The following is a 25,339-nucleotide window of genomic DNA, read 5'->3' on the forward strand; positions in this document are numbered from 1 at the left end:
GGGCTATACAGCGCACCTCTAGGGAACAATTCACACCTCATTACCGCCCACCCCCTCCCAGGAGAAAAGGATGCATGGAAATAAGTAGCAGCCCACGTACTAAAAGTTCTACTATACCCCAAGCGGTCCGCGTTAATAATCAACCGTTAAGGGTAACTACCTAGAATGACTATTTGTAGGGTTATCCCAGTGAAAGAACTAAGAATTGCGCAAGACATCTCCGGGTATCGCTTGCTTGCACCATCGAATTGACAAAAAAATTCGCTATCCCTTGCTAACGAAAGTTGAGGAAAGCGCAAAGGCTAAAAGTGCGTCCAACCTTTTTCTCTCAATCGATCGTCAAACCTTCAGAACCGAATCACAAACGAAGAACGAACACTGCGACGATTTTTCGCGAATGAAGCAAACGCATCTACGTATACGATCTCAATGTGCACCGACAAGTGGTTTATGAAATAAAGCTACACTATTGTACTCCTTCTTCATGTTGGATGCGTCTATTGCTTCATACAAAACCACTGCTTTCTCGCAACTTTCAAGTAGCCGTTGGGACACAATGGAAGCCCGGGGGTTTCACGCACGCGCCCTGTGTGCAGATATGTTATCTGAGCTTCTCGGTCGACCAATCGGTCTATGGGAAAATGCATTAGTTGTCTGACAGAACGTCATCGCTCCCACGAAGACAGCTTTCGCTTTAAAAATTGCGGATTCAACGCAAGACACCCTCGGGTATCGCTTGCTTACGCCATTAGATAAAGAGAGAGTGTCCACCTTCGCTTTTGGCAATACGCTTACCGAATGCAAGGCTCAACTACTCATCTACCTCTGTCTATCATCCTCTATTCCTATCTCCCTCCCTCTGGAGGGGGAGAGAGGGAGATGCATAACTCTACGTACCTATTTCTAGGGGCGATTATTTTCTTGAAGCATCTAAACTAAGACGGATGTAGTTCGAAGCTGCCCATCACCCACGCAGCGAGCGAGATCAAACTTCAACCGCGCACCATAGTCCGCGGCATCCAGACGCGAAACCACGGAACTCGCCGCGACCGCGATCGGACAACCCTTCCAGCCTTTTCCTTCTCTTTTTCACCCGGCGCTGTCGGCCTTCTTTGCAGTTTCCAACTGGCGTGCCCTTCCCCCTCCACCCCCAACATCCAGCGCTGACCGAGTGACTAGCCGCAAGAATCAGGAAACCCATACTGCGTGCCCCTGTAGCCCTCTCCCGCTGCGCCCCGAGAGACCCCCTAGCGCTCTTTTTTCTCTCGTTCCGCCCAGACCGCAGCCCCGACATATCAGAGCAGGCGGCCGGCATCCCGCAGGGATGCGGAAGAGGATGAGGAGGAGGTGGACGAGGTGAGAGGAAACTGATGATGTCTTACGCAACACCCCCTAGGCAAAGAGAAGGCCCCCCGGGCAATCATTCGCGCGTCCACCACTCGTAAGGAGAGCACATAAGCTTCAAGAAAAATACGCCCCACAGATCCCGAAAGCGGTGTCCTCAATAAGGCGAGTTTACTCAGGCGTCTCAGCACCGATAAGGCAGTCATTGTATACGGCCTTGTTATCGGGGCGTCGTTCACTCAGTGTACGCAGAGGCGCTCAGGAAGAAGCAGAAAGAATTGGAAGAGAAAAAAGGAGGCCGAGAAACGAGCTGAAGAGAAGGTGCGAACTCTCTTCGAGGCCATTTCTCTTTTCCTCTCTGTTTTCTTTTTGTCTTTTTTTTTGCGCGACCACGCCGCCGCAGGCCGGCACCACGGGTGGCTCGTAGACCCCGTAGCAACGTGGGGAAGACGGGAATTGTTTTTATTTGGTAGCTACAGTCATTGCTGTGGTATTCGTTAAACTATTTGACGTGTGCCTTTGCGGCCACGCTCCGTGTAGAAGCGCAAACACATGAAATCCATCTTTCACTCCCCGTGAAAGATGGATTATTCTTGCATTGTTCACAGTATTGTTATTCTCGTTTTGCGCCATCGAGTCATTCTGTGTTACTGAAACTGTGTTAACCCTGTGTCAACGGCTTTCGAACTTCCGCTCCAGTGCCCGCCAATCCGTTATACTCGATAAGTGCGTGTTCTTTCTTTTTAACATGAACTTAATTTCATTGTGGCTGAATAGCATTCAAACTTCCTAACCCTGTCTGTATTAGCAAGCGAGCGCTGCTCAAATCAAATAACGGACATCCGGCTAGCCTAGCTATTATTAAACATCGTGACCCTCTACAAATTTGCTCCATGAATTGCATTCCTGTAGTGCAGTGCCTCTTATAGTTGTTCATCCAAACTGCGTGGCAGCAACCTACAACAGTCACGTAGTCACTGGTCGATCGCGTTTGCCACGGCATGCAGCACTGCGCATGCGCTGTTCCTCTGATGGCTGTGAAGGTGGTGCAGCAAACTGGCTGGCGGGCAACACTGTCACGGGCGAGCGTTCCGGTCTACTTTAGCCTATGGGTGGCCTACACCTACCAGTGATTTCGTTTCACATGTTACACTGACTATAAGAGAGGGAAGGGAGAAGAGAGAAACATCTCTGCCAGCGCATGTACTGCCAACGAGCTTCGATGGCATCACAGGTACCATGGCAATTATTACTACAACGGGAGGAGGAGGAATAAACGTTTAATGGAGCAGTCAATGTTGTTGGTTGACCGCCAGGTGAGAGACCTGCTTAGTCCAGGAAGCCCTTGGTACTGCAATGTATTGAAAGGGGGGCGACTACGATCCACACCCGTAAGGAACATCTTCGAAGACAGCCCGGTGATCATTCATCGGTAACGAATGATGGACAATAGCCTCAAGCAGTAATCAAGCCCATCCTTCGTAGCAGCTCTGCGTTGCGCGTACCATTGCAGGGCATGGCAGCACACCCATCGAGAAAGAATTTTCCCGAAACGTGCAAGACGCCACTGCAAACACCGCAGAAGGCTTTGTGAAAACTCCGCGATCCATCATACTTTTCTGTCTTTACTTTTTTTCCTTACTTTCTGAGTGTTTTCTTCGCGGCGTCGTTCCCGTGGGCGCGGTCCCAGTCGTCCAACATGGGATTCCCAGCAAGGCGAGCGAGCATGGCATGCCCGAGTGCGGGGCGAAGACTTGACGGGCAACGAACCCCTCCTCCTCGCCCCGCTCCCCCACAGGCTTCCCTTCTCGAAACATCCAATATCCGGCCGTCACTCGCCTCCGGACACTGACACATCGCCTCGACTTGACGACGACAGTATATCCGCTCAACGACGCCGCCTCGAAGGAAAACAAAGGGCAGGGTGCGACGGCAAGGCGTGGAGGTTATCGACACGTCATGAACCCGCCGTCTCCCTGAGCGAACGGCGAAGGAAGAGAACGAGCAAGAAGAGAGCTTGTCGGCATCCTGCAGGCGGGACCGAGAAGTAAACCGACACGTCTACCGCCTGGAAGCCTACTCGACGTCTAGTTCGGCCGCCTGTTAGACGTACCCTCTACCTAACCCGTCCCCTTTCGAATTTATTCTCGATTTGTGGGAAAAGCAAAAGAAGGAGATGTACAAGACACCTAGGCAACCGGAAAACTGGTCTGATACGAGTTTTTCCGGACCATTCCGCCATTACCTTCTCTCCTTGTCTGCCATTCGCCTCTGAGCTTAGCCCAATACATTTCCACCCGCGCGTTTATCTTCCCGTTCACTTTCAATCGAACACGGGTAATGATGCCGCGTATTGATCGTGTCAGTTCGTGGGAGCAAGGAGCGGCATACGACGTGTAGGGGATCTCCGCCCTGAGGATCTACATTCGTTGCAGCCAGCAGGAGGCGAACGCGTTGCACGTGGTGTGCCTTGTAGACGGGATGCGGCGATTTCAAATAGTAGTCGGCAGGGGGCGACACACTCCACTTGACTTCCTTCATCAATCTACCCAGCCGGATCCAGCTGCCGCCGTGCGTGAACGAGTAACACAGCTAGCTGTTCCGCAAGGAGGGTGACATATGGACCATAAAACTTCGTACTAATATATACTAGAGGGAAATCTGTCGCTGCAGTCGAGTACCTTCGTGGGCGCCGCCGTAGCGGCTTGCAACGTTCCTCTCCTATACTTGGCTCGGCTAGCCATGTGGCTTCTTTTCACTCTTGAAGCCAAAATCAGCAAAAAGTGGTTACTTTTCTTCGTCTACGCCTTGTTTGTACTTTCTAAATTATTCCTGGCGAATAACTGTGTCGGATCTCCACTTTTATATTAACCAAACTACTTCAAATAATCGTTTGCAATAATATTGTGTGCGTTTTTGCAGCCACATGTCACGCTTAAGCTTGCGTCACTAAAAAAAGGCTTTTAGAGTATCGGCACTCTTTTCTCTCACTGTTATCTGCAGCCGGTATTTTCATTGGTCGGTCGGCACCACGTGATATTTGTTTAGATATGAGCGCAGCCATTTTGTTTCTGCCCCTCACTTCCTATCTCTCTCTCTCTCTCTCTCTCTGCTGCGCGGACGCTAGAGCGGCTGGTCACCCTCTGCCCGTCACAACCGGCGGCGGTTTCGTTGGGAGAGATGGTAACCCTGCAAGCCAGAAACAAAATGGCCCCCAGACGCTTCTGGGTGCACGAAGTGGTGGTTTTCTTAAGCAGAGCTTGTTTAGTGACTCTAGCTTAAGCTTCTTGGCGAGCCATGTTATGGACAAGGGGGACGTTGCTACGTTCCTACGCGGTACATGACGGCCCACTCAATGACGCGCGGCTCGCCTAGACACCTGCGCCAGATTTCTAGATAGTGTATATTACTGTGAAACTCTATGCAATGCCCGGAGAACAGCATAAATCGGAAACGGCTGGCTATGCGCCGTAGAAGCCACCTAAAGACGAAGACAAAAGGAGCCAGCCGCGCTGGAATACGAAACTAGGAGGGGCTACGACCCACTCTACATCCGCTGACCAGGAATGCCCTAGCGTACGTGCTCGAAGAAAAAGTAGATTAACCACAGGCGGTTCGTTCACGCCCGAAAGGAAATTGAGTTAGTCAATTACTACAGCTTCGCGAAACAAGACTGCCCCGTTTCCTGAGTCGTGACCGGCGTAACTTGGCATATCGGTCGACTAGTAATAATGGCAGAAGCATGACGGAATAAGTACTCGGAAGAGCGTAAAAGTGATGAAATTTGAGCTAGTTGTGTTGAGTTTGGCTAGCTGGACACAGCATATAGTTTCATACTAATATATACTCGTGGGAAATCTGGCGCCACTGTCTAGCGAAGTCGCGCTTGAGCGAGCATTCCGTCATGTACCGGGCAGCCACGTTCCACTTGACCTTGGCATGGCTCATGAACAGGCTTGAAAGTTGGCTTTGGCTCCCAAAAAGCAACTATATTACTGCAAAAGATTATTCAACTTTGTTTTTGTTATTATAAAATTGAGGCTGCAAAAAATCTAATTGTCAGTGGTTATTTAGAAGCTTGATGCACGATGAACAAAAAAAATGTTACATTTGTTCGGCACCGGAGCAGCAACTCGTCCTGGTGAAACAAGCTCTGGAATCGGCACGGGCTCGCGGCCTCCCGGACTTGGGAGGCTGACCACTTCCCCTTCCCTTTCCCCTCAAGCTCAAATAAATATTTTACTTCCACCACCTTTTTTTGTTGATTTGGCTTTGGGACAGAAAGGAAGCCATATGGCTAGCTATACCAAGCAGGCGAGGAACGTCACTAGCTGCAATAGCGCCGCCCACGGCGGCCTGCGACTGCAGCGCCATATTTCCCCCTAGTATACACTATTAGGAAACGCTATGGGACAAAGCGCTTGTTGTGGCTTCTTTTCTTCTTGTCCTGTCTGTTGTGTGCGCTGTTGTTCCTGGGATACTCAGGAGAGCGCCTGACGTCACTTTTTGTGAAGCCGTTCGCGCCACATCGGCATGTTCACAGAGCCCTATACCCTTTCCCATTAACGTCTTCTGCGCCTCGCCTTCTCCGCCGCTGCTTCCGCTATAACAGCAACTGATCGGGTCCGCTGGGGTAGGCGAACACCTAACAAACCTGCTACCGAAGCGAAATCTGTTGCAAGCCAGCCGTACTCGACTTGCTTGCCGCTAATTCCATTCACACCCATCCATAGCTCTGTCAAGGCGCCGTAAACATGGTACGTGGCATTTAGCTACATTTAGCCGCCGTAGGCATCGAAATCAAGCAACACTGTCTCTAAGCCTCTCTAAGAAAACCTCACTTTTCCACCCCAGTATTTACAATGCGTTTTGAACACTACGGGCCTCTCGTGGGTTTTCTTCACTCCATAAGGAAACATGATAGGATCGAATTTTCTTGGCAGATGGGACTAAACGTCAGCTGCTATAGTACCATGACATTAGTTCTCACAGCAATGGACCAGGGTCATAAGCCTGAAGCTCGGTCTCACGGGGCCGAGGTTTAAAATTTCCGTGTGTCCGTTCATCCGTGCCTCTTTGCACGCGGTCCCGCATCAAGCCTTCCGCACACGCTCAATATGTGAGCAATTCAGTTTCTACAATGCCCTGAGTTGGACTTCCCGCTGCGGTGTCTGCAGGGTCGCAATTACTACGCCAGCACGTATATGAGCTTTCACATCGTGCTGCAGGCACCAAGGAGATCATTCACTTCGAGGGATGGTTTCCCGACTCATACCACACACTGTTCAAACGATGCGTAACCAGTAGCGTGCCTGGACCAAGTCAAACGAGACGTGATCTGCGCCAATAATTTATGCAACTTTATTAAGCTTCCTCAACTTTCGGAAAGAGTTCATACAAAAGTAAGTTTTTTACACCTTTTTTCAGTCAGTAAGAAGGTCCCCGCGGTTGGGAATACACCCCAGAACGTCATGCAGGGCACCAGGACGGCTCGGTGACTATGCCGCCGCGGCCAACATCAAAACACGGCAACCCGGACGTAATTTGTAGCGACGATCCATTAGTTGAAATGTCAACCACGCTATCTACTCTTTTTCCGAGCGACGGTTCATTGCGGACACAAAAGGACGATCAACGACGGGGAAAGGAGCGATGGCGACGAAGGCGGAAAGCGATCAAGGCTGGCCTCAAGTGGCCGCCCGTAGCGGCTCTCCCGCTCGGCGGGATCGGAAGACAGTCTGTCTTGCGGAGGTCGTTAGCGCTAATGCGTCGCATTCAGTCGGCGGACCCTTCCCCTGCAGCACCGATTGAAACAACCTGGGCATCGATTATCCGGCCGCCCTACCGCACAGTTCTTCGACGGCGGCGGCACAAAGCAAAGGGTTAATGCAACCTGTCCGAAGGGGCTGGGCTGCCCGCTCTTGCTTTTTTTGCCCCGGTATATGCGTTCAAAAAAATTCCTCGTAGCGAATTTCGCGAGTACTTGGCTCTCAATCATCTTGAGACATTTGTTGCGAAGACAGCGGGATGTCCCTCGAGGCCAGGTAGAATAAGCGATGGAGACTTGGTTTTAAACAGAAGCTGTATAGCCCCCCCTCCCCCTCCCCCACCTCCTTCTCGAGAAGTCTTTCAGCCCCTCGAAGACAAAAAAAGTCTCAAAGCTGGACTTACCGAAGAGCACGTCGCGAGGCCAGCGTCCCCTTCGCAAGTAAACGACCTTCTCGTCACCTCCACGCTTCGGAGACACAGGACAACGGCTTCTACCGCCTTTTTACATAGTAGACGGTATTAAGTCAGCCACTGGCTTCGCCTGCTCCCGACTTATGCCCGTAATCGTTACACAGAAATTCGCGAAAGCACGACGTATTTTGTTACGGGTAAATGTCAAACCGGCGATGATAAGTATTATAAATGACGGAAGATTGCCCGAGTAAACATGCAGGGACGCTGAATTTAGAAACAAGGACGAGTATGTGAAGGATAATGATGTAATGGGAGGTGATGGGCGCTACAATACGGGGTCAAAACCGAGCACCACAGACTCGAGAAACAAACTCGGAAGGAGCGTGTTCTTGCTGGAATAGTCAGGGAACCGTTGTACTGGAAATGTGATGGGGAGGACACACAAGACATAACAGCATCAAAGGACGACGAAGACTTTGAAAGAAACGTAAGACAAGCGTCTGTTCTGTGTGTATTTGTAATACTTTCACTCTTCGCGCGGTTTTGTCTTCTCTGGACGGCTATCAACTCGCCCAACAACATACTATTCTGCGGAGGACACGTAGAAGAAAAGAGTAGAGGCAAAGTTCCAGCCGAAAGGAATGTCTTTTACCAACGGAAGACACCGGAGTCGTAGGGAGTAATTAAGAGAAACCTTCATCTCGGAGGACCAACACATGCTGATGAAGATGCATCCGTCAAGTGGCCTCTGCTGACGTCGACGTTAAAATAAGACGCATGACTTCTTAAATGGATCTAACGCTTCCGGGAGCCACTTAGGGAACTGAACCTCCAAGATTCTTCACTCCACGAAGTGAAGCGCTGAGACGGACATCGTTCGAAGACCGGTAAGATGGAAGAGTGTGGCGACGGAGCCGCGCTCAGGAATCCACGGTGCCGCAGGGATCGAGGGGGTTAAGGCGCAGTTCCTCAATAGCATAATAACGCCGCATCAACGAAGCTGTATCATAAAAATTAGGGGAGCAGGAGGAGCACAGTACCGGTAGAGGGGAAACCCTCCACTTTTTATGCAATATGCAGCATCCAGGAGGCGAGAACTAGGAAGAACCTGCCTAAGGAAGCAACAAAGAAGGTGGGAAAATAAAAGACGAAGGAAGCAAAGAAGAACAGGAGGATGTGCATAAATGATGAAACGAAGAAGGAGGGAAGAAAGGAGGAACGAACGAAAAAAAGAAAAATGTAAAGAGAAGAAATGTAAGCAGGTAGACCAGGCAGGAGAGGAGGCGAAGGCGGGTGCGGCGGCGTTGTTCCAGGCTGCACAGCAGCTCACGGCTCGGGCGGACGTAGAGGCACTGGAACTTGATGGGTCGTTGACATCAGGCGCCGGGCAAGCGGCAGTCGGGACGCCGTCGGCGGCGCTGGCGCGGCTGCCCCGCGAAAGTGTTTTTCGCTTCTTCTTCTTCTTCCTCCTTCTGCGGCCATTCTCTTAAGTCAAAGGGGTGGGGACCCGAAAACCGGAAAACCTGCACGCCAACGCGTGCCTACCACGCACCAGCGAGCTAGGAAGCGGACGAGCGAGGAAAAACAATTCGATTAGCCTGCATCGGGAAGCCGAGCACCAGATGAGAGTGAGTGCATTCGGTCGCACACCGCCGTGAGCAAACCGTCCGCACGTTCCGGTCGAACACGCGCACACAGCCTGTAAGAAGGGCGTCACGGCTTATGGTCGCGCTAACGTCTGCGAACGGAATGGCCGAGTGTGGATTCACCACGCTCGTCGAGATGAGGACAGCGTGCAAAACACAGCCGTCAATCAACCGACAACATTGTTTGGACGAATGCAGTGACGAGGAGTCTCTATGGAACCATCCACAGTTTAAAGTATAGAGAACAGAGACGGGCGGACGCACGGGCAGACGGACGGACAGAGAAACAGAATAGCAGAGAGACAGAGAGAGACAGATTAGATAGATAGATAGATAGATAGATAGATAGATAGATAGATAGATAGATAGATAGATAGATAGATAGATAGATAGATAGATAGATAGATAGATAGATAGATAGATAGATAGATAGATAGATAGATAGATAGATAGATAGATAGATAGATACAGACAGACAGACAGACAGACAGACAGACAGACAGACAGACAGATAGATAGATAGATAGATAGATAGATAGATAGATAGATAGATAGATAGATAGATAGATAGATAGATAGAGACAGACAGACAGACAGACAGACAGACAGACAGACAGACAGACAGACAGATAGATAGATAGATAGATAGATAGATAGATAGATAGATAGATAGATAGATAGATAGATAGATAGATAGATAGATAGATAGATAGATAGATAGATAGATAGATAGATAGATAGATAGACAGACAGACAGACAGACAGACAGACAGACAGATATACAGACAGATATACAGATAGATAGATAGATAGATAGATAGATAGATAGATAGATAGATAGATAGATAGATAGATAGATAGATAGATAGATAGATAGATAGATAGATAGATAGATAGATAGATAGATAGATAGATAGATAGATAGGAGAGAGGCAAGCAGGGAAGACGTCGTGAAGGTAGAGGTGCGCTATTCTATCTTTAGCCCAGTATCCTAGATTTCTTAACCTTGTTGTCGATAGATCAGCCTACATCGTCCATTATATGGGGCTTGTAATAAACAACAGGTAGCCCCGGCAGCTCCTTAGAAGGGTTGAAAGTTGGGCGAGTTGGTAGTGTTGCATTTCAAAAAACAAACTGCGCGCGGAAATTAACGGGGACAGAAACACACGAAGACAGCACAAGCGCAGATACGTGCTTGCGCTTGTGCTGTCTTAAAGGGACCCTGCAACAATTTCGATAAGCGCTTTCACTCTTTCCTTCGTGTCTGGAACCACTGCGAAAGCTATCGTTATCGCCAGCACGGGGCGGCACTGCGTGATTTGCTCGTCGCAGCGGATACGCCTTCCATTTCTGCTTTGTTTCTGCGGCTTTATTTTAAAAGTTGCTATCGAGAAGCGTTCATTGCTACAACTGAAGGAAAACCGGCCAACAACCGCTACACGGCCTCATTGACGTAATCCGTGCCGTCGAAGAACGTCAAGACCAGAAAAGAGAGAAAAATCATTTGAGCAAGTTTACAAGTGATCTGATGGGCATAGAGGAGTAATTTTTGGCTGAGGTACTTTGCGACCCCCCGAATCTAGGTACTGGGTGTGTTGGGTGACTGCGTTCTGCAAGCATTTAAGATTTCAAAAAAGTTGAAAAAGGGTTGCAGGGTCCCTTTAATGTGTTCCTGTCCCTGTTAATTTGCGCGCAGTTCGTTTCTTGAGAAGCTCCTATAGAGCTATAAACGGTGTGACTGTTCTTGCCGGCCAACTGCACTGAAGCTGTGTGGCATATGAAAGAATAACTGCAGCCAGTTTTGGTGGGCTATGTTTGTACTACGCGTACTTGAAGAATATCTGCGGAATTTTGGAGAAAATGAGCTGAAACATTGCGGGCCTATTCCTACGGCCGCTTTCAAGCGTGCCGTGACCGCCTCACGGTTTCTGTTCGCATGATCTGATCGGGTTGCAACGGCGTCCTACGGCTTTTTTAACCTTCCTGCGAGAAGTGAAGGAGTTCTGAACCATAATATCTCATAAAAACCAATCATCGTTGGTAATAGTAGACTGATAAGGTGCGAATACAGCCTTTAGTCATTGCTGCCTAACCGCAATCTCTCGCCGTCGATGTCATGATGCCATGGCATACGCGTGCTCCTGGAAGGGCACTTCACGTTTTGAGATTGAACTGTTGGCGACCGTAAGCGCCATGGTCCGTTTAATGTAACAGCCACGCAAGTCAGGCCAGATAACGTCATTAGCATATTTCTACCTGGGCGCCGTCGTAGCTGTGGGGTCACCTTTAAGGTCTCATCCACACGACCGCACATGCACAGTAGTCTATACAGAGGCCATTAAGCTCGCAGTTGTTCCAACGGAACTACGGTCACGGTCCCGAGTCGACACGGTCACGTCCAGCTAAGACCTCCTAATGATATCCGTTCAGGACGTCCGGCACCTGTTACAGTGGTGGCAACCGTGTCGGATGATTCCGATGACATCCGTCCCTGATGTCTGTCATCCATCGCCGGCGACCGTGATACGGTCGAGCGCCGTACGTCCCGGATGACATCTGTCTCCTCCCAGGCGGTAATGTTTGTTGTAACAAAGCACTCACGCGACGTGTATAACGCGTAAGTGTAGCAAGAAAATGATGAAGGGCGACAGCGTCAGTCTAGCAGCAGGGTTCGGTATATCCAATGGGGATGCCGCGAAGAACTTTAAAACGAATGTCGGGGTCTCTTCCCACGGGGGAATACATGTCCATTGATATGCAGTAGGTTTTGTCAAATGTTCCTATGGCCGCCGCGGATTCATCTGTAATTAAAAGAAATGAAAGCGAAGACTGAACTATTGAATTGCGTCGAGAGAAGGAAGCATTAATGAAAGGAAACATGGAGATGTCGTCCTGAGAAAGGTCTATGGCTAGTTACTCAGCCTTGGAAGAGGGACAGCGGACGAAGTGGCGGAGAGATGTGAGACGATTATGGTGGATAATGACATGGATTTGGAACGTCTCCACAGTTCCATTCCACTGCCCAGGAGGGGCGTCCGACATGGGCCAATATGGAATTTGAAACCTTACATAATAACTTCAAGCAGGGGCTCCACAATGTCCAATACCTGCACAACAATCTTCGCGGCTTGTGCTTGTTCCTCGAAAAGCAATGAACGCATTGTACTAATCAAATGCCTCAGTATTTTCAGAACCTGCTCGGTATTTCTTGCTGCAAAAAGTGGTCGATATTTCACGCCAGTAGACGATATCTGTTATACGGATATCAGAAAGAAGATTTCTGCAAATCTCTGCTGCAAAATAATTTTCAAGTGCCGGGAACCAAGGCACCATCGGCCGCCAGTCTGGCGACGTAAAAGTTTGGCCTTCTCAAGCACCTTCGTGCTGTTACGCCGAAAGCCCAAACCGGGCCGTGCTCCACTCTAAAGTCTGACGGGCGGAGGAGAAAGTGAAGGCGCGTCACGAAGACGGGCACGCCACTTTGCAAGAGCGCTTCAAGTTTTCTCAAAAGCCGAAAAACGCCTAAAGACGAAACAAAATCAAAAACAAGCCCAGACGGAGAAGCCGGCTGACCACGATGGGGGGACGACGGTGGAAGTTTGAGGTCGCGCGTTCACCGAGCCATCCGGACAGACAGGTCATCAAGAGCGCATAAGGAGGCTACGGCGTAGCTTCGGAGGTCTTTTGGTCTGGCGGCTGCATAATATGTCAGTCGTGAAGCAACGCCACCTACAGGCGGAAAGGCACTCTTGCGTTCATCCTCGTCCCTGCCATTGACGTCATTCTACCTTTTTTTTTCGCTAATTTACTTGATCCGTTGGGTAAGCACGACGTGGAGGACGCAGATGGTGCAGAGACGTGTGCCACAGCATCCGTTAACCCTCGAAACGTTAAGCTTCTTAGCTACTTTCCCTTCGTTAGGCTGAAATTTGAATACGCAAGTATCGTGTGAGACTCCCATACTGAGCAAAACGTTAAAAAACTTGAGAGGATTCAACGCATCAATGGCAGCTTGTGCGACGATGCCTGTATGAAAGAACGAAGGGTATACTTATCAAACGCACCGCTGCGGTAGTGCGATTCAGACGCCGAAGCGACCGCGGATGAGTGCTTATTGTCTTTGTCTCGGGGTCGAACATGACAGGGCTCAGCGCACGCGCTCCTGGACAATAAGTCTGGGGATTACAAGATGACGGTGGAAATGGCAGGAAACAGAAGAATACGAAATGGGGGGTTCGTTGGACGTGACGTTTATGGTCGCCATCTTCCCGCCTTACTCGCCGTTCCACCTTAGAATAAGTGGTCGGTCTGTTCCGGCAGCTAGCGAATGTCGACGTTATCCTGCAGCAGTCACCGAACGCGACAGTTGTCTTCGACAGCAGCCTGGTACAATGCACTTCTTAGGATTTCATGCTTGGCGCCGTACTTCTTCGAGGTTATGCTTGTCAGATTCAAAGTGCGAGCCCATGTACGGGGAATCCTGTCGGAGACCTCGGCGGCCGCTTTTCTGATGGAGACGAAAAGCAAAAACGCCCGTGTGTACGAGATTTCCGCACACGTTAAAGATCCCCAGGTGGTCAAAATTAATCCGGAGCCCTCCACTACGGCGCGCCTCATCGCCTGCGTTGCGTTGGCGCGTTAAACCCCGCAATCAATCAATCAATAACGAAGTGAACGCCATTGATTGCTGCATCGACATTTGTGCGTCGAGTTTGTTCGTGGAGTGTCACGCCGTTACAAGCACAACTTAGCACTGCTTGCAACACGGGCACACAAACACAGAAGCTTGCGAAAGCACACACTACCAAGAGAGTCAACTTCGACTGGGCATGTTTGGTTGGAACAAACAAGCAGTGTGGGGAGAGAACGAATGAAGGAAGCAATAAATGAATGCACGGAAAGAAAAGTGCAAGCTGCAGGGGTGCCAGGGGAGGAAAATAAAGAGGCTAACCGAGCCCACCTCGTCGGCTTCATGGCAGCAACGCGGCGGACCTGTCTGTTATCAATGCGCATATTCAAGTGGGTCGCCGCGAACCCAAACGCCAAACCGCGTTTGGGCGACCTTGAAACTGAGAGAGATACAAAGGGAGCGAGAGGAACAAAAAAGGAATAAACAGCAAAATCACCACGACTTGTATTACGAAATCGTTCCAATTGGAAGGGCAAAGGAAAGGAGGTAGAATGTTAAGAACATCGTAAAGAATAACAAGGCGAAGTCACGTGGATAAGGATGACATGAAAGAGAAGGGCATTGAGCCGACGACCTAGCTACGAAGGGCGCGTCCCCATGCGAGGTGGAAGGATCAGACGTGCGTACAGACAGACAGACAGACAGACAGACAGATTGTTTGATTGATTGTAGGGTTTAACGCGCCGACGCAACGCAGGCGATGAGGCGCGCCGTAGTGGAGGGCTCCGGATTAATTTTGACCACCTGGGGTCTTTAGCGTGCGCCGAAATGTCGTACACACGGGCGTTTTTGCTCTTCGCCTCCATCAGAAAAGCGGCAGCCGCGGCCGGGAATCGAACCCGCGACCTCGTGCTCAGCAGCGCAACGCCTTAGCCACTGAGCCACCGCGGCGGGTGACAGACAGACAGACACAGACAGACAGATAGATAGATACATAGATAGATAGATAGATAAATAGATAGATAGATAGATAGATAGATAGATAGATAGATAGATAGATAGATAGATAGATAGATAGATAGATAGATAGATAGATAGATAGATAGATAGATAGATAGATAGATAGATAGATAGATAGATAGACATACGGACGGACGGACTAACGGACGGACGGACGGACAGACAGACAGACAGACAGACAGACAGACAGACAGATAGATAGATAGATAGATAGATAGATAGATAGATAGATAGATAGATAGATAGATAGATAGATAGATAGATAGATAGATAGATAGATAGATAGATAGATAGCAATAGGGGGAAGGGAGGAAGGGAATAAATATGGCGCCACACCGTGACTATCAGGAGACTAGACAAACCGCAGCTGACGAAAACAACAAGACAAACAGCAGAAGAGACTACTAAAGGCACAAAGCGGCAAACCACCGCTTCGGCAAAAGCGTAAACGCCTTGTTCGGATGCCAAGCTGCAGGACGGAAGCGATCACCGCAGACGACAGAGAAAAAGGCAGCAGACTATAAAACAAAAATAACTTGGTTGCTGAGTCAGCCGAAGCCAACGTTCTACATCGTGACCGACCGACGCACAGGACGAGATAACGCGCCAAGTGGAGCTTAAGGAGTTTGGGAGTGTGTGAAATGTGACGGGGGACTACGAAGGAAAGACACGAAAAAAGCAAACTCACAGAAACAAAAATGTTGTCGATCTGGTATGGAGCTCACGGTCAGCTACCGTCTCAAGGAGACCTGTTGCGCGGGGATAAGCAAGATTGGAAAAATAAAACAAGGGCCACGACACGAACGACGCGGAAGGTATAAAGATCGACGATTGCCTAGGGGCACGTGACGGACACAGTTGCAAGCAAAATAGACCGCAAGCTTCCTGGCGGCTGCCAAACGCTGAGTGGCATCTCGGCTTACGGAGGGAAGATTTGAGATATAGCCGAATCCGACACCGCGTCCGCAAACAAAACGCGTAACGCCTCGTCTCCTGCCGACACAACCACTCTTCGCACAATGGGTGTCTTGAGACTCTATACCCATCTTCTACGTACCTAGTATCTGGGTCTTTTTCTAACTCACAGATATAATCCTTCGCTTAACAGAAAATATGAGGGAAACGATTAAATCGGTAAAAGTCCACATGATGCTGATAAACCCATAAGCCTGATTTTGAGCTTTTATGTCCTTGCCGAAACGATGAAAGGCATGGTGGAACCGAAGCAGCCACTTTAACTATGGCGTGGATTATGGATAAGGGAACATTCTTTGGGGCATCAAAATCTCTTCTTTCGATTACCTAACCATGAGCGTATTAATAACAAGGATTTATACAGTTTGCGAGAGCAGAAAACAAGCATTAACCTTTGAAAATTTCAAGCTGCGAAGGACGCATACGCCTGGAATTGTTCCGCTGCCCTGGAGGCTTCTTTTCGTTTCCTTTATTCCTTTACTTGAATGATTGTTGATTAGGTAGGCCGTATTCACACGGATATACCCAGCCTCCGGAATATACCTTGCAGGTCGGTGTCCCTAGCTTCTATTCTCCGCCGTGTATCGTTTCCACCTTAGCCTTCAGAGAGAACGATACTGGCTTCTGCAAACAGCGATCGATTCAACTTCACGGAAGAGGAAGCTATACAAGTATCCCTTATACAACGTCAAGATGCATCGATGCCCAAGCGCTGTAACTTCAAAAACCTTCCTTCTTATGAGCACTCAAATTCAAGTTCAGCCCGTTCGATCACCGGGAGCCCACAGCGTGGACCTTCGTTAATTCACTTCCTACATTCCCGCTTTTTCTTCTTTCTCAGCGTACGTGCGCAAAGGACGAACGTACAATATTGAACTTCCCTGTTGCGTTTCTCTTGAATATTCGAAGACCACACGCGAGGCGGATTATACACAGCGCCCAGCTTCTGGTTGTCTCTCTTTCGCACGCGGCCTTCCTCCTGGTCCACGCGTTCGTTACCTACCGCGGAAGCCGGACCTTTGATCTGTCTATACCTTTCAAAGCTTCAACATATATTATGTGACTGAACTGCCCCTATACCTCTTCACGTCCTCGACGTCTTAAAACCAGCTTACGGACGTACACGAGTTGAAGCAAAGCCAACGAAAACTCGCCAGCTGTCAGACTCCCGGAAGGCCACGGCGATCATTCCTCATCTTGCAGGACCACCGAGGTACCGCCTGATGACGATTCTACGGTCTGTCCCGGTGGTCCTTGTACAGTCCATGCGCAGGCTTGGACTGTACAATGGCATCTTGCCGGTCGTTTCATCGTCCGTAAAGATGTCCAAGTCCAAGCCCAGTTCTTCACCTTCACTAGCGGGGTTGCGTAGGATCAAAATGCGCCCTGATCGGACAAGGTCTTTCAAGACATGCTGCGAAGCCAAATCCTTTGTCGCGACTTATGTCTCGGCGACACGGGTCTTGCGAATGCATTTGACGCTACTTCTCGACGCGCCGTCGTTTATTTCATGGGCGTTGAAACTGAGCACCCTAACATACTGGCGCACGCTTCGAAGCGTCGCTTCGAATACAACTAAGACGAAATAAACTGAAACTTAGTGGTATTTCGCCTGATTGTTGTAGATGTGAGGAACGGTATCATGCTGATCCTATTCATCCTTTTGCACGCAGGTATGCACGCATGCAAACACACAGAAAACAAAAACGAGAGATGGCCACGTCTTTAGCGTCATATGTTTTTAGTTCGAAGCTTATCGAGTTGGCATTACACCACCATATTAACTCGGCTTCTAATCCCTGGTTTTTACTTGAGCATAATAAATAGTGATGTCATAAACGTTACGTGTGTTACACATGGCGTACAAAAACCCACGATAGGTTCCGTGAATTAAAGGAGGAAACGAGGACCCTTGAATGATGCAGGTGTCAGTGTTTGCATAAAACCCTCTTTTCTGCCAAACAGTAAAATAAAATGCCTGCCAGTTTGACAACGCTGACATTATAGAGGCCTGTGGGGGAGAATGAACTAAAAACAAGTAAATTGAGGGTTCTCAAAGCTTTCCAGGTTATTTTTAGAGGGAAAGCTGCAGAAACGAGTATGTGCAATCTGCAGCTGTATTCCGTTGCATGTACGCGCTTTTCCTGTCTCTACGGTCGTGAATTAAACTGATACTATGAAATTACGGAAGTACGCCTTTGAGCATGACAGAAGAGGAAAACACGTATGACGCAGATAATGCCACACCTTTCTCGTACCAAAATAAACCCAAGGTCAGTTATTTGTACTCGTCGGAAATTCATGAAGCAATCGATAGTAAAAACTCCCAAAGCTTCGTGCTGACTGGCGTTTCTTATTGCTGAAAGCGTTATGATGGCATTATTTCTCCTGCTTATTTTTATAAAGAGAGGATAATAAGCGCTAGTGTTGCCATCTCTTCTGCCGTATTTTGCTTGTTATTGTGCCAAAAAAATTTGCGGGTAGGCATTTCATGGCTTCATAAATCGAAATATCAGAATCATGGAATCTGGGACCAAACAAACAAAAAAGGCGCGATTTTTCAGCGCTTGTGGCCAATAGTTGAAAAGCACCTACAGAGGGAAGCATTCAGTGTGTAAACGTTAACCTAAGTGTAATGCAAATTAAGTGCAAAATATTAACAGTAAAGCCCCGCATTTATGCAGAGTTCGCTAACAAATCCACTAAAATTATTCATAGTCCAGTGGTGTGAATTATTTTTTTAAGGCGCCGACGCAACGCACGCGCTGAGGCGCGCCGTAGCGGAGGGTTCCAGATTAATTTTGACCACCTGGGGATCTTTAACGTGCTCCGAAATCTCGTACACACGGGCGTTTTTGCTTTTCGCCCCCATCAGAAAAGCGGCAGCCGCGGCCGCGAATCGAACCCGTGTCTTCGTGCTCAGCAGCACGACGCCTTAGCCACTGAGCCACCGCAGAGGGTCGTGGTGTAAAAATAAACCCTAACTATCATCACAGGTGACCGCTATAACCTGTACCTGCCCTCTAGCTGCGTCCCAAATGGCTGTAGCTTGTTTCGGACTCCAACATGATCATTTTGTGAAACTTTTTTGTTTGTTTGGAGAACGGAGCTGGATGCACGAACCTAACAAGCACATTGCATTCATCCACGGTTTGCGCGAAGGTTTTGTAATACCGGCTTAGAAAGTTCAAGAAACAAAGCCGCTTGTCCAGAGCCGGAGGATAAACCGTTGCTTTCAACTGCCGCCACAGGGAACCAGTTAGAGGTCACGCAGTACACAGCGCAAACTGTGCCGTTAAATCATCCCAGCAAGAGCTTCCTGTACCGGAGGAGCCAAAGATAAACCTTAACCGAACCAGCAGGGGTCATTGCTTCAAGGCTCGCGCGTGCAAACTTCTCAGCAACTGCTGTTCTTCCACAAACGACATCGCATTCACTGCTGTAAAAAGAGAACAAGGCACTTCCGTGCTCAATGCATGTCCTCAACCAGGCGTCTAGTAGACCAGTGGTCATGGTCAGGAAAGGAACTGGGGCCACCTAAATGACCCTTCGACCCTTTGGAGGAGAGGAGTAATAAGAGGTGCCTACTCCTGGAGGGGTTACTCCCTCACTTGTCTCGGAGAAAAAAAATGCGATAAGAGAGAGAAAGAGAGAGAGGAAGTGGACGAAGAAGGGACTCAGAAGACGGCCACCGATGTTAAACTAGTGGTCATGGCCGCGGACTAACTACGGCGGGCCGTCGAAACGACCATCCGGCAGACGCTTTTACTGCTGTACACGGGACTCAAGAAAGTAGCAAGGGCCCCCTATTCACGAAGGGCTACATTACCTGATGTCTCCTGGCGGAAAATGTAATATGCGAGAAGGGTTGGGATGGGGGAGGGGAAAGAGGGAAGGGGTGGACGGTTTCTGCGGCGGCCTTCGCAGTCTCAGTGCTGCGATCATGATCGCTCGGCTGTTCGAAGCCTAATGACTACGGCGCGCATATAAACGCCAAGGGCGGTCGAGCCGCCGGGGAGTGGGCAGCCGTATCGAAAGAGAAGAAGCAAAAGACACGCACGCCCACGTCCCATAACCACGGCGGACGGGCCGCTCACCTCCAAGACCAGAGGGAAGGCCTCGGAGTGTCTTCTTCAGTGCTTGTCTCCACGCATTCAATGAATGTTTAGGACGCCTTAATGTGTAAGGACTCTCCGTTTCTGAAGCGGGAGAAAACGGAATCGCGTTTTCTGTCACTCGTCGATGAACGTTGATCTATGACTTTCGCATTACGTGTGAGGTGTTGCGCCAGTCCTGTACGCTTTGGTAGACACGTCTACGGTGCACGCGTGCATGCTGCAAAGCAACCCCGTCGGGGTCTTTTATATGCGAATGAGGGAAGTCGCAAACGCGAAACAGCGCGCAGGAGGGAACGCGAAATGGCCACGATCTTCACCATCACCGCTGGATGTCCGTCCAAAATAGAAAGGAAAACTTTACGATCGCTTTCTTCGGCACCACGCCGCGAGACGACAACGCCCAACCGACAGGTGGAGGAAAGCGCGTGAATAGTGGTCTTCGGAGCTGATGCACTAAAGATATATTCAGGCTATCTTACGACGACTCCACATCAAAACATTTCCTCACAGCGCCCGACTTCAAGCGATCCACCCTAACATGTAACCCTCGGACTGCCAACTCTGCGCATCCCCTCCGTCCTAAAGAACGTGATATGGGAGGGCCACCTCACCCCAAATCTACCCACAACTGCCCCAACCTCACCCCTCAGCAGTGGAAGGGCCAACTGGCTAGCAGCGACCTGGGTGACCAGGTCGACCTCATGATATTCCGGGCACGACTGGCCGCACGTGGCCAGGACCTCCTGGACGAAAGACCCTCCCCGTAACAGAGGAACGGCTCAACAATGCCCTTACGTAATCCCTCCGCTTGAATTTTGCTTCCTTCGACACTTGCAATCGTATGTGTAGTGTCTGTGAAAATTAAGGGCTTTCCCTGGTGGTTCCCCGTAACTTTCCGAAGTCCAGGTCGTTGAAAAATGGGATTGTTGCAGCACTTACGCGCAAAACGTTTCACGTGGCGTATTGCAGGTAAGTTTATTTCTTGAATTTGTGTTTGCCAGCTTTGCGTTCGGGGCGGTAACAAGGGTCGTTGCGCCGAACTTCGGAAAAGAAAAAAAAAGCTATTTGAATCTCGCGGTGAGATAACATTACGTGCTCGCCGTATTGCGCAGCGTGAGTTCCGACTAGGACAGGTCACCCGCGAAAGAATGGCAAGCCTGGCCCATAGGGACGCGGCCCGGGCCGGCGTATATGCCCAATGGCCCATTGTACGCGCTCGCGAAACCTCATTGGCCTCTCCACATTGCGGGTTACAGCTAACTGGATCTCTGCGGTTGAGCCCCACGGCCGGGGAACAACTTTCTCTGAAGGAAACGCCAAAGGCCGTAGAGACAAACTGCGCTGAAACCGGCAGTAGGCTCGCGGTAACTTTTGTACATCGAATTTTCAATATATGTGCCTTCTTAACGGGGCCATGTAGACAAATACAAGTTTGCTTCATTAAAAAGACTGGTATTTCCCGATAGCAATGACACCAATCTTATTTCGAACTCTACGGAAGTAACGGACATTTTTTTCACATCTCGCCTGTCTCCGAGACCGCTTTTTACCGTGTTTTTGTTCGTGACTGGTTTTAATATAAAGAAACGCTGCTACGGTCAGTTATCTAATACTTATATTTTCAAGTATGCCTAATGTATTGTTTTTGCTGAGCGTGTTGATACGTGTGATGCACCCCGCCAGTTTTAGTAGTTTGCAACTATTTCGTACATATATCCTTCTTCTTGAGACATTCCTTCAACTTTTGGGTCAGCGCCTAAAGGCTGAATTTGCAACAGACAGACAGACAGACAGACATTTCCATGCTTAGCCAAAAAAGACGTCTTTAAAAATATCCTTCAAATTAAAAAAACAAAAACCCTTTACTGTACGGATCAGCCCGCTCTCTTGACTGCGATAATTTACAGCTCTTCCCTCATGATCCCCGTCCCAGAGCAAATGGCTTTGCATATCGATCGTGGTGTAATTAATAATCTCAAGCCGTAATCAAAATAAAATCAGGTGGCAGTCAACGCAGTGTATATTTTTGTGCTCCACTCGTCTTGCTCTTGGCGCTGTCTTTTCCAAGTAGCACCATGCCCCATCTAACCCGCCTTAGCTTTATTGTTCAGTACGTAAGTAAGCAATGTGACGATAGTTATTTGTGAAAACCTTGAAAGTAGTCATTCCAACTTACAGCAAATTATTTAAATGTAAAAAAAAAGCGGACTTGTTTATGCAGTTGGCGGCCGCCAACAAAAGCCACCCAAAGCTTAATTTTTCATCTTTCATGCTTAAAAGCCGCCATTCGGGGCTGGAATTGGGTGATTTGCCAAGGGCAAGTTCTTTCACATTAAACAAAGTTTTATTTTGTTTTCATAGCCTTTTTAAGTCAATCTCAGTGTACACTCACTGAAGTGTATGTAACGACATAAATCTGTTGATCGCTCGCAATATTTTAGTACCTGAGTAAAGAAAGGTAGGCTAACATAAATGAGTCGTTTTTTTAATCGGTATTCGCGCTGTTGTAAGCTGTAACCTGCTACTAAGCTGTGTACGAAAGTAGCCCTGGTTATATCCCTACCTCCACTGCTATGCGACTGATACTGTTGTAGTAAATAATATTGCAAGCTCGCACCGGCAGAGCCACTAGATTTTCTAGAGAAACGATTTCTCTAGAAAATCTAGTGGCTTTTACTACTACGGCGACTGGTTCTCCCAGAAATGTGAAAAATGGAGCTTAATGCACGAAATTGGGTAAACCTTTTTACTATGCCGTAAACTTAGAAAATAAAAAAAAAGATTTGATGCGATATCACCCCACCTCAGTTATTTCAGGGCACCGTGAACAGCGAAAGAATTTCCTAATTCTTCTGTGCATCAAGTTATTTGTGTTTTGTAAGAGTCACAGCTACCATAATTAAAAATGTAAACAAAAAGCGGTTAACGAAATTATGCTTGGGAAGGCCAGTATGTATTGCCTCCACTAAAGAAATATCGAGACGCCAGTCGTTTCCTCTTTTGTACAGGACTCCAGTCATTGCTCAAAACAATTTGTCAACCATGTTAGTCTGACAAAACAAAGCCTAAAGAAGTTTGCCGTCAATTCGAGGTCAGCTCCGGCATATGACCGAACTTGACTTCACCGCATCCCTGTCATAGCAGGCATACCACATTCATACAAGCATAGGGCGGCACAGGCTTCTTCGGTAGAAATCTACAGCGAGCGAATATTCGGTAGAACATTCCACCCAGTGGTGGAGGGAGGCGGCGGGGTGGGGGGTTTGAAGCAATCATGTGAGCCCAACAAACAACAACGCCAAGAACTGCTTTTCCGAAACAAGCTGCCTGCGGTAGTTCTTCCTTGCCATAACGCTCTACCGCCACACGTCCCGAAAACATGAGACGTGTTCCTGGCGTGCCTGAACGGTTGATCACGTTTAGACCCTTACGGGCCTGTCGCAACAGTTACAAGAAGATACACAACCGACAGGTCTATAGTTTGTTTCCTGTGCCTCCAGAGAAACCCGTGAGCGGCTATCGTTCCCGCATCACGGTGAAAGCAAAGTAACGGGTGAAGTACGCCACCCTGCGGCACCCCCTCAACCCGACAGCCCCATCCAACCGCGTGCACTGCCAGTATCCCTCCAGCAAAGAAAGTCAAAAGAACCCGCATCTCACGTCCTGCCATGTGTCCGCCGGTGTTCACGTCGACATCAAAGAGTTAGCGAGCCTGTACCAGTCAGCAACAAAGAAGTTACAAGCCCGCCGCGGTAGCAGGCGATACAACCCGCAACTCTTTCAGACGGCGTCAAAAAAATCAAAACTTCTGAGACTGAAAGCAAGGAAAGGGTTTACTGATCGGAAAAAGGAGGGACAGATACAAGGGTGCACCAAAGTATTTGCATCGATTCGAAGAAATTAAAATGCTTCGGAAGCTTAAGGGCGTCCTCTTAAGCCGTTGCAGACTACATCTCTTAATAATTGGCGCATATACGGCACAGCCAAAGCCAAGCCAATCTATCTACGCCAGGCGTCGTCTGCGTGCTCGCAAACCAAGACCTCAACAAAAGAGACTGTAATGCAGGCACACGGCGGCGACGAGGGCCTTCGGCGAGGCTGCGGCGAGCCCAGCTAGCCGAGACGGGATAGGCAGGAGGGGGGCCCCAGCCGGCTATCCCACGGAGGACTGAAACCGGTCCGCCGGGCGGCATGAGCACGCAACTAATCATAAAATCGGCTCCACTCACGCTGCGTCTTGGTCGGACAGGTGCGCCAGCGGGATCCGAGGCGACGTTCAATATCCAACAGGTCGACCACGGTGAAACTTCCGATGTCGTTCGCCGGCGACCACGAAGATGACTCTCACCACCGCCGGACTTGAAGAACTATCGGCTCGCCGATGCGGTGCACGAATCCTCCTCCGGGCACGTTAAGGCACAACCAGATGTCAGACGAGATAAAAGAAATTGAAAAAAAAAACTCAACTTTGTTGCGCCTGCGTTCGTTGGGACAGCAACAGAAGAAAACTTTCTCAGCTGAGAAGAACGGGAAGATGCAGTGAGTGATGAAGTTTTGAGCACAGGATTATCCCACTGCGTTGCAGGCTGTAGTTGCAGAAGAAAGCGAAAATAAACGAAAATCTGCTTTCTCTCGTAGCAGACGACACCGGAGGAGTGTAAACCAGGCACAGAAACGTCGGGTAACTAACGCACTTTTGACAAGATTAAAAAAACGGCCGGTCGACGGGAACTTTGCGCGAACGGTTTAAAGAAATCACTGTCAGATGATGACCGGACGGTAGACCGGCGACTGTCACGTCGTTACGTGTCGGCAGCGCGCACACACAGACACACACAAGGTCCGGTCAGGAGACACTTGTTTCGTACGACACGACACTAGGTGTTGGTGGCGACAGCAGGAGAAATATCATCAGCGGAAGGCCAGGAGGGAAGTCCACGGCGGCGGCAGTCCGCCGCTGGGTCATGACACTCGCTGCCGCGAGTTCACAGCAGCGACGGATGGTGGCGGCGGAGCTCGGGATAGGCGCTGTAAGCTCAGCGCAAACATGCCGTCGAGTGGACCGACCCGTTCCTCCGCGGCATCTCCGGCGGCAGCGGCGGGGCAAGAAAAGAGAGCCAAAAGAGCGTCCAGCAGCGGCGAGAGGAGAGAGAGAGAGAGAGCGGAGAGAGCAGCCCCCCTCTAGTGCAAACACGGCACGCACGGGGTCGCTGCGGCGCCTCTGTAGCGGACAGGTTGGTGGCTCCCATCTGCGTCCGGTTTTCTGCTAGTTCGCGTGCGGATCAACGATGCGGTTCGTCCTCCTGCGTCCGGTCTCGTGCTCGAACCCACTCTCGAGGGTGCTGTGCGTCGCAGCAAAGGAAAGGAGAAAGCTGTACGCTTCGTTATACCACGTTTTGTGTCGAGGCAAGGTGAAACGTGAA

The 25,339-nt window shown here is 49.4% G+C and overlaps 1 protein-coding gene across 1 annotated transcript in view; it reads right to left on the minus strand.

Annotated features, from left to right (window-relative positions):
• The window catches only part of LOC144158791 (uncharacterized), a 156,597-nt gene extending 131,470 nt beyond the window's left edge, over nt 1-25,127 (minus strand). Inside the window, exon 1 of the mRNA XM_077689927.1 lies at nt 24,146-25,127. The gene's annotated coding sequence lies outside the window, so the exon portion shown is untranslated. The remainder of the gene's footprint in view (nt 1-24,145) is intronic.
• Nucleotides 25,128-25,339: the final 212 nt, after the last annotated feature.

Source organism: Haemaphysalis longicornis, unplaced genomic scaffold, assembly GCF_048455015.1.
Source record: "Haemaphysalis longicornis isolate Haplotype H1 unplaced genomic scaffold, Haemaphysalis longicornis Haplotype H1 scaffold_10, whole genome shotgun sequence".
Lineage (NCBI taxonomy): Eukaryota > Metazoa > Arthropoda > Arachnida > Ixodida > Ixodidae > Haemaphysalis > Haemaphysalis longicornis.